At 42.3% G+C, this 8,559-nt stretch overlaps 1 protein-coding gene across 1 annotated transcript in view; it reads left to right on the forward strand.

Annotated features, from left to right (window-relative positions):
• The window catches only part of LOC124790034 (integrin alpha-PS2-like), a 434,380-nt gene that overhangs the window by 186,437 nt on the left and 239,384 nt on the right, over positions 1-8,559 (forward strand). The gene's annotated exons all lie outside the window — the stretch shown is intronic.

The raw sequence follows: 8,559 nt of genomic DNA on the forward strand, positions 1-8,559 counted from the left end.
CTTCGGTTCTTTATTTAGGCAAGGAGTCACTGTAATCGTTATTCACAGCTTTGAATGTAAATACTGCAGAACTTGTTCAAACACTTACAAAACACTCAAAATAATAAATATCATGAGAAAATGATATATGCTGATCTCCGAAAAGATCAAATTTATCTCTTTCTTTCTTTAGTCACAGTCTCTAGTCATTTTTAACAATTTCAAAAAATTTCTAACCACTGTAGCTATAGTTCAGTGTGACATGCCTTTCAGATTTTACAAGTTTTAAGGAACATAATATGTTTACTTCATCACTCTATTCCTTTTTCATTATTGAAAAAGCTCTCTCAAGATAGGAATTTGATCCTTACGCGAAATCTATATAAATAAAAGAAAATTGTGTTAGTTACACTATTTATAACACAAGAACGGCTGGACCGATGTGGCTGAAAATTGGTGGAGAGGTAACTTAGAACCAGGAGACGGTCATAGGATACTTTTTATCGCGTTCGACCGTTATAAAACGTGGTATAACAAAAACGCATCTGGCATGGAATAACAAAACGCAAATGTCAGCTAAACGTCACTATAAAACGTGGTATAGCAAAAACGCATCTGACATGGAATAACAAAACGCAAATGGCAGCTAAACGTCATTGGCTAAGTATCAGTATACATCATTAATTAAAAATTTAAAGAAATAATTAGTATTTTCATTGAATCATCATTAACAATGCCGCGACCAAGACGATCGAATATTTCTCGACAAAGCCGTAGTGCAAGAAGGATACAAAACATTGCGAATGAAAGGACTGAAGAAGAGCAACAAATTGCCCATGAAGAGCGCCGCGTTAGTATGGGTCGACTTCGTGCTTCTCAATCACAAGAGCAAAGTGAGGCAGCCCGCGAAACGGCTGGGTTGGCAATGCGAAATCGTCGAGCGAACATCAGAGACTAACAAAAAATGGTTCAAATGGCTCTGAGCACTATGTGACTTAACTTCTATGGTCATCAGTCGCCTAGAACTTAGAACTAGTTAAACCTAACTAACCTAAGGGCATCACACACATCCATGCCCGAGGCAGGATTCGAATCTGCGACCGTAGCGGTCGCTCGGTTCCAGACTGTAGCGCCTAGAACCGCACGGCCACTTCGAGAGATTTATATGTAGATAATTTTCGACGCACAAGAAGAGATTTATCACGTGACGATTTGAATCGAGCAGCGTTTAGATACGATTGCGGCACTGATTACTGCTTGTATCCTTTCGTTTGCATTGGGCCGATGGACGTTGTTTGAGCGTATTGTGACGCATTGAAGTTTTCCGGAGAAACGCACGGATTGTGATGCCTTAGTGGGAAAATGAAATTGCCATCCTTGAAAGTTTGAGGTTTAAATCTGCAATATCCATGTTTTTCACATGGTCAATTATATGTGTCATGTTCATGGGTCGGAAGACCATCTGCGTTGTTTGCTCTTGCGCCTGATAATAAAACAAAAAATGTGGTGTATCACAAGGTACTTAATTGAAGAGTGGAAGCTATGCACCAAAAACATAAAGAATAAAGAATCATTAAAATACTTAAATTTTTTATTTGTAATTCCTAATAAAAAATAAATGGCAGGGAAGGGAGTGAGACAGGGATGTAGCCTCTCCCCGATGTTTTTCAATTTGTATATTGAGCAAGCAGTAAAGGAAACAAAAGAAAAATTCGGAGTAGGAATTAAAATCCATGGAGAAGAAATAAAAACTTTGAGGTTCGCCGATGACATTGTAATTCCGTCAGAGACAGCAAAGGACTTGGAAGAGCAGTTGAATGGAATGGACAGTGTCTTGAAAGGAGGATATAAGATGAACATCAACAAAAGCAAAACAAGGATAATGGAATGTAGTCTAATTAAGTCGGGTGATGCTGAGGGAATTAGATTAGGAAATGAGACACTTAAGGTAGTAAAGGAGTTTTGCTATTTGGGGAGCAAAATAACTGATGATGGTCGAAGTAGAGAGGATATAAAATGTAGACTGGCAATGCCAAGGAAAGCGATTCTGAAGAAGAGAAATTTGTTAACATCGAGTATAGATTTAAGTGTCAGGAAGTCGTTTCTGAAAGTATTTGTATGGAGTGTAGCCATGTATGGAAGTGAAACATGGACGATAAACAGTTTGGACAAGAAGAGAATAGAAGCTTTCGAAATGTGGTGCTACAGAAGAATGCTGAAGATTAGGTGGGTAGATCACATAACTAATGAGGAAGTACTGAATAGGATTGGCGAGAAGAGGAGTTTGTGGCACAACTTGACTAGAAGAAGGGATCGGTTGGTAGGACATGTTCTGAGGCAGCAAGGGATCACCAATTTAGTATTGGAGGGCAGCGTGGAGGGTAAAAATCGTAGACGGAGACCAAGAGATGAATACACTAAGCAGATTCAGAAGGATGTAGGCAGCAGTAGGTACTGGGAGATTAAGAAGCTTGCACAGGATAGAGTAGCATGGAGAGCTGCATCAAACCAGTCTCAGGACTGAAGACCATAACAACAACAATAATAAAAAATTGAACTTAATCTCCAAAATCTGATTATTTATTGGCTTTATGGCGGAACAGAGTTCGCCGGGTCAGACAGTGAACATATACATACTTTATATGAATGTACAATGTCTGTGCTTTCGGGCATGTCCGAAAGAACAGACACGACGCATTCACATAATTGATTCGCCTCGATAGGCAATGAATTCACAACCAGCAGTGCAGATGCACATTTACATTCGATCTCCAGGGGGAATCTAAAATTAGTGAGCATGGAGGACATGGACGGCCGGCCGTTGCGTCCGAACGATTCTAGGCGCTTCAGTCCGGAACCGCGCGACCGCTACGGTCGCAGGTTCGAATCCTGCCTCGGGCATCGATGTGTGTGATGTCCTTAGGTTAGTTAGGTTTAAGTACTTGTAAGTTCTAGGGGACTGATGGCCTCCGATGTTAGGTCCCATAGTGCCCAGAGTCATTTTGAGGACGTGGACGAGAACCGCGGATATGTGTGAGTGTGGCTCAGCTGGGGATCGTGCTGAGATAGTCCTCGCATTTGCGATAAACACTGTGTCCAAGTGGTGCAGTACTTAACCTACTGCCTAGTAAGCGGGACACATTTTAACTCCCCGCCACTGATTCCTCATAAATTATTATGCTGATATTCCTAGTTCATTTCGTTTTTCCTCTCTCCACCTTCAGTTTACATAATATATATACTTGCAACTCTTACTTAGGAGGCCGGCCGGTGTAGCCGAGCGGTTCTAGGCGCTTCAGTCTGGAACCGCGCGACCGCTACGGTCGCAGGTTCGAATCCTGCCTCGGGCATCGATGTGTGTGATGTCCTTAGGTTAGTTAGGTTTAAGTAACTGTAAGTTCTAGGGGACTGATGACCTCCGATGTTAGGTCCCATAGTGCCCAGAGTCATTTTGAGGACGTGGACGAGAACCGCGGATATGTGTGAGTGTGGCTCAGCTGGGGGTAGTGCTGAGATAGTCCTCGCATTTGCGATAAACACTGTGTCCAAGTGGTGCAGTACTTAACCTACTGCCTAGTAAGCGGGAGACATTTTCACTCCCCACCACTGATTCCTCATAAATTTATGATGCTGATATTCCTAGTTCATTTCGTTTTTCCTCTCCCCACCTTCAGTTTACATAATATATATACTTGCAGCTCTTACTTAGGAGGCCGGCCGGTGTAGCCGAGCGGTTCTAGGCGCTTCAGTCTGGAACCGCGCGACCGCTAGGGTCGCAGGTTCGAATCCTGCCTCGGGCATGGATGTGTGTGATGTCCTTAGGTTAGTTAGGTTTAAGTAATTGTAAGTTCTAGGGGACTGATGACCTCCGATGTTAGGTCCCATAGTGCCCAGAGTCATTTTGAGGACGTGGACGAGAACCGCGGATATGTGTGAGTGTGGCTCAGCTGGGGATCGTGCTGAGATAGTCCTCGCATTTGCGATAAACACTGTGCCCAAGTGATGCAGTACTTAACCTACTGCCTAGTAAGCGGGACACATTTTCACTCCCCGCCACTGTTTCCTCATAAATTTATGATGCTGATATTCCAGTTCATTTCGTTTTTCCCCTCTCCACCTTCAGTTTACATAATATACGAGGCCTGTTCAGAAAGTAAGCTCCGATTGATTGTAAAATTGAAACCACAGTGAACATCAGAAATGTTTTACTTGTAACAATTAGCTACACCTTTCAGCTACTTCTCTATGTAGTCGCCGTTCTGACTTAGACTTTTGTCATAGCGTTGTACCAACTTTTCAATAGTCTCATCATAGAAGGCAGCCGCCAGTGCTTTCCGCCAATTCTCCACGCTGGCCTACACCTCGTTGTCTGTGTCAAAATGTTGTCTTCAAAGACTGCGGTTCATGTGACCAGAGATGAAACTCAGGGGGAGACAATTGCGGACTGTATTGTGGGTAATCTCACATTTCCATTTGAAAAAGATGCAGGAGCATCTTCATTGCCCCTGCAGAATGCGGCTGAGAATTGTCTTGAAGAAGAAACAGCACAACAGTTATGTAATGTTAGCTGCATAGCTTCAGGCGAAATTTCTCACCAGGCCCTCGTACTTGGCGGCAGACACTATTTTCTAGACATCTTTACGCACTCACTGCGAGCTCAGAAATGAGAAGAGCGACGTGATGCTAACTGGGGTTATACTAGAGACACTACCCAACACATCTGTGCAAAGCTTTATCGGATTTTCATAGTCGTTTCCATTTCGCGACCGATCGGAGCTTACTTTCTGAACGCCCCTCGTATATACTTGCAGCTCTTACTTAGGAGGCCGGCCGGTGCAGCAGAGCGGTTCTAGGCGCTTCAGTCTGGAACCGCGCGACCGATACGGTCGCAGGTTCGAATCCTGCCTCGGGCATGGATGTGTGTGATGTCCTTAGGTTAGTTCGGTTTAAGTAATTGTAAGTTCTAGGGGACTGATGACCTCCGATGTTAGGTCCCATAGTGCCCAGAGTCATTTTGAGGACGTGGACGAGAACCGCGGATATGTGTGAGTGTGGCTCAGCTGGGGATCGTGCTGAGACAGTCCTCGCATTTGCGATAAACACTGTGTCCAAGTGGTGCAGTACTTAATCTACTGCCTAGTAAGCGGGAGACATTTTCACTCCCCGCCACTGATTCCTCATAAATTTATGATGCTGATATTCCTAGTTCATTTCGTTTTTCCCCTCTCCACCTTCAGTTTACATAATATATATACTTGCAGCTCTTACTTAGGAGGCCGGCCGGTGTAACCGAGCGGTTCTAGGCGCTTCAGTCTGGAACCGCGCGACCGCTACGGTCGCAGGTTCGAATCCTGCCTCGGGCATGGATGTGTGTGATGTCCTTAGGTTAGTTAGGTTTAAGTAATTGTAAGTTCTAGGGGACTGATGACCTCCGATGTTAAGTCCCATAGTGCTCAGAGCCATTTGAACCATTTTTTTTCTTACTTAGGAAACTTGCGAAAAGATGAAACCGAGCTGTGTTCCGCTGTGGCCAGCACACTGGACTCGCATTCAGGAGGACGACGGTTCAAACCCGCCACTGGCCGTCTAGATTTAGGTTTTCCGTGATTTCTCTAAATCGCTCCACGCACATGCCGGGATGGTTCCTCTGTAAGGGCACGGCCGATTTCCTTCCCATCCCTTGAAACGGCCTGTTAGCCCCAACTTGGGCACCGTCTCTAATGACATTGATGTCAACGGACGTTAAACTCCAATCTTCCTCCCTTCTTAAAAAGGTGAACCCATTATTATTGTATGCTGTCCGCCCCGGTAGCTGAGTGGTCAGCGTGACAGACTGTCAATCCTAAGGGCCCGGGTTCGATTCCCGGCTGGGTCGGAAATTTTCTCCGCTCAGGGACTGGATGTTGTGTTGTCCTAATCATCATCATTTCGTCCCCATCAACGCGCAGGTCGCCGAAGTGGCGTCAAATCGAAAGACCTGCACCAGGCGAACGGTCTACCCGACGGGAGGCCCTAGCCACACGACATTTCCATTGTATGCTTTCAAAATTCTGATCATAACTTTCACAGAGGGAGACTTTTCGTTTATGGAATTCTTCACAAAAGCAATCAAAATTAAAGTTTTCACGCAACAAGAGAAGTTGAGACCTCAGTGTTTTTTTAAACAAGGCCAAGTCAATAAAATCATTAGCCTGAAATATCTGGAATCCCTACCATCTTTAGCCTCAAATGGGACAAATATGAACTTCTCTCCTTCAGCAAAGAGTCTAGGAGTAATAACAGATGAAAATCTAAGTTGAACTGAGCACGCAACTGAAGTGTGCACGAAGGCATCAGTATCTCTCCGTCCCCTAAAATATAAATACCTGTTACCTGTTGACCTGAAAAAAGTACAAACGTAGAACCAGTTATTGATTACAGCGATGTTATCCTGCAAGATCTTTGTCAGGAATGCTAACGGCAACTGGAACAGGTTATGAATGCCTGTGTTGATTATATCTGTGATGTTCGGCTCCATGACCATACCTCGCCATCATACATACGGCTACCCTGGCGGCGAGCAGACAAGTGCTCAGATTTCCATATCCTCTGTATCCTCGGCTGTTTTATCAACGTACACTACCCCTCATATCTCTCCTCTACCTGAACGCTGTTGTCTGAACAACACGGCATAAAAACCCATTCCCAACAGAGTAAAATCCTTTCTGTCTCACTCCTATGTTTACCCATTTTTTCGAAGTCTTTCTCACTAGCAGCAACACGACTCTGTAATAACCTCCCGTTAACCAAAGACTGATTTTTATTGGCAGCACACTTAGAAAATGTAACGCATTTACTAAAGAGACTTGTCCGTCCTCTTTTAGAATACTGTTGCATGTTGTGCAGTCCTAACCAGACAGGAATGACAGAGTATATCGAGAAAGTTCAAAGAAGGGCAGCACGTTTTGTATCATCGCGAAATAGTGGAGAGAGTGTCACTGAAATGGACAGGATTAGGAGTGGACATCATTAAAACAAAGGCGTTTTTCGTTACAGCGGGATTTTCTCACGAAATTTCAATCACCAACTTTCTCCTCGGAATGTGAAAATATTTTGTTCACGCCGACCTACATAGGGAGAACCGATCACCATAACAAAATAAGGGAAATCAGGGCTCGCACGGAAAGATATAAGTGTTCGTTTATCTCGCGCACCATACGAGATTGGAGTAATACAGAATTGTGAAGGTGGTTCGACGAGCCCTCTGCCAGGCACTTAAATGTGATTTGCAGAGTATCCATGAGATGTAGATGTAGATCATATTAGAGAACTGAATAACATCTCCAGTGTTAGAAGACGGTTAATGACATATCTACTAAAGAGGCATTAACTATTACCATTGTCCCTGTACCCACTCGTTACCCTCGTACATCGTTCTTTCCAATCAGATCTTCTTCATCTCCCAATATTCTTAGCTGGTGCACTCTCCTTAAATTTTCTTTCACCATAACTCGATATATCAGAAAACACCTATTTTGTGTACGTACAAATTCTTTCCATGTCTGACACTACCATTGTTGTTGTTATTATTTTTGTCATTATTAGTGGAAGCAGCAATAGTTGACAACTACTGCCAGTATTAACCCAGTATTAACTTTATTAGTTCACAGTCAGTATTATTTACTCACATTATTGCTATAGACACTCAGATCACTTTATACGATTTACTATATTAAAATTGTCATTTCTTAGGTAGCTATGATGTAAAAAAGGTACTATATGTGTGAAACCCTTGTACGATGTAAGAGAAGGCCTGATGGCCCTGATCAGATCATAGTAAATAAGTAAATAAAACAAAGTAAATAGATATCGAAATATGCGATAGCTCCACCGAAATAAAATAGTTTTCCAATATTTCAAATAAGCTTCATAAAACCTCATGAAATTACTCGTTATTTTGCTCTGTTTCTTACGTCAGTTTGTCAAGCAGTAGTTCTGGTGCCATACCTACAAAATTTTAATTCTATTAACAATTCTATCCCTGTACCTTATACATAGCAGCAAATGTTTCAGTTGTTATTAAGTTATTTTCCTCTACTCTGAGAATTGTTTCACGAAAAATTTACACAGATTGCTGGAAGAGTGGTGATCCCAAAAATGCCTCCCTTTGTAGATTCATATTTGAAAAAAAAAAAAAATTATAAGACGAAGAATTTTCAAGCCTTTTAAGATAGCCTGATTGGGCATCTGCATCAATTAACAAGCTATCTACTGCTTTCTCCAAAACAGATTTTATATGCAGATGACCTAACTCTGATTGCAAAGAGTGAAGGTGACCTTCAAATGTTAGTTTATAACTTGCGGTAGATAGCACAGATTACAACTTAAAATTGTATATAGATAAAACGAAAAATAGTCTTGAATAGTAAAATTTTGGAGCAAGTTAAATGTTTTACATATGTACGATGCGGTATCAACCATAACGTGAACAAAAAATTAAATATATTTATCGTCATTTACCGTCGTTTTTTTCTATTTTCAGTCCTTTCTTAGTTGTTTTAAAATTTATAGAAGTATGTTCCGTCTATGCAGCTAATTGAA

Source organism: Schistocerca piceifrons, chromosome 3 (assembly GCF_021461385.2).
Source record: "Schistocerca piceifrons isolate TAMUIC-IGC-003096 chromosome 3, iqSchPice1.1, whole genome shotgun sequence".
Classification (NCBI taxonomy): domain Eukaryota; kingdom Metazoa; phylum Arthropoda; class Insecta; order Orthoptera; family Acrididae; genus Schistocerca; species Schistocerca piceifrons.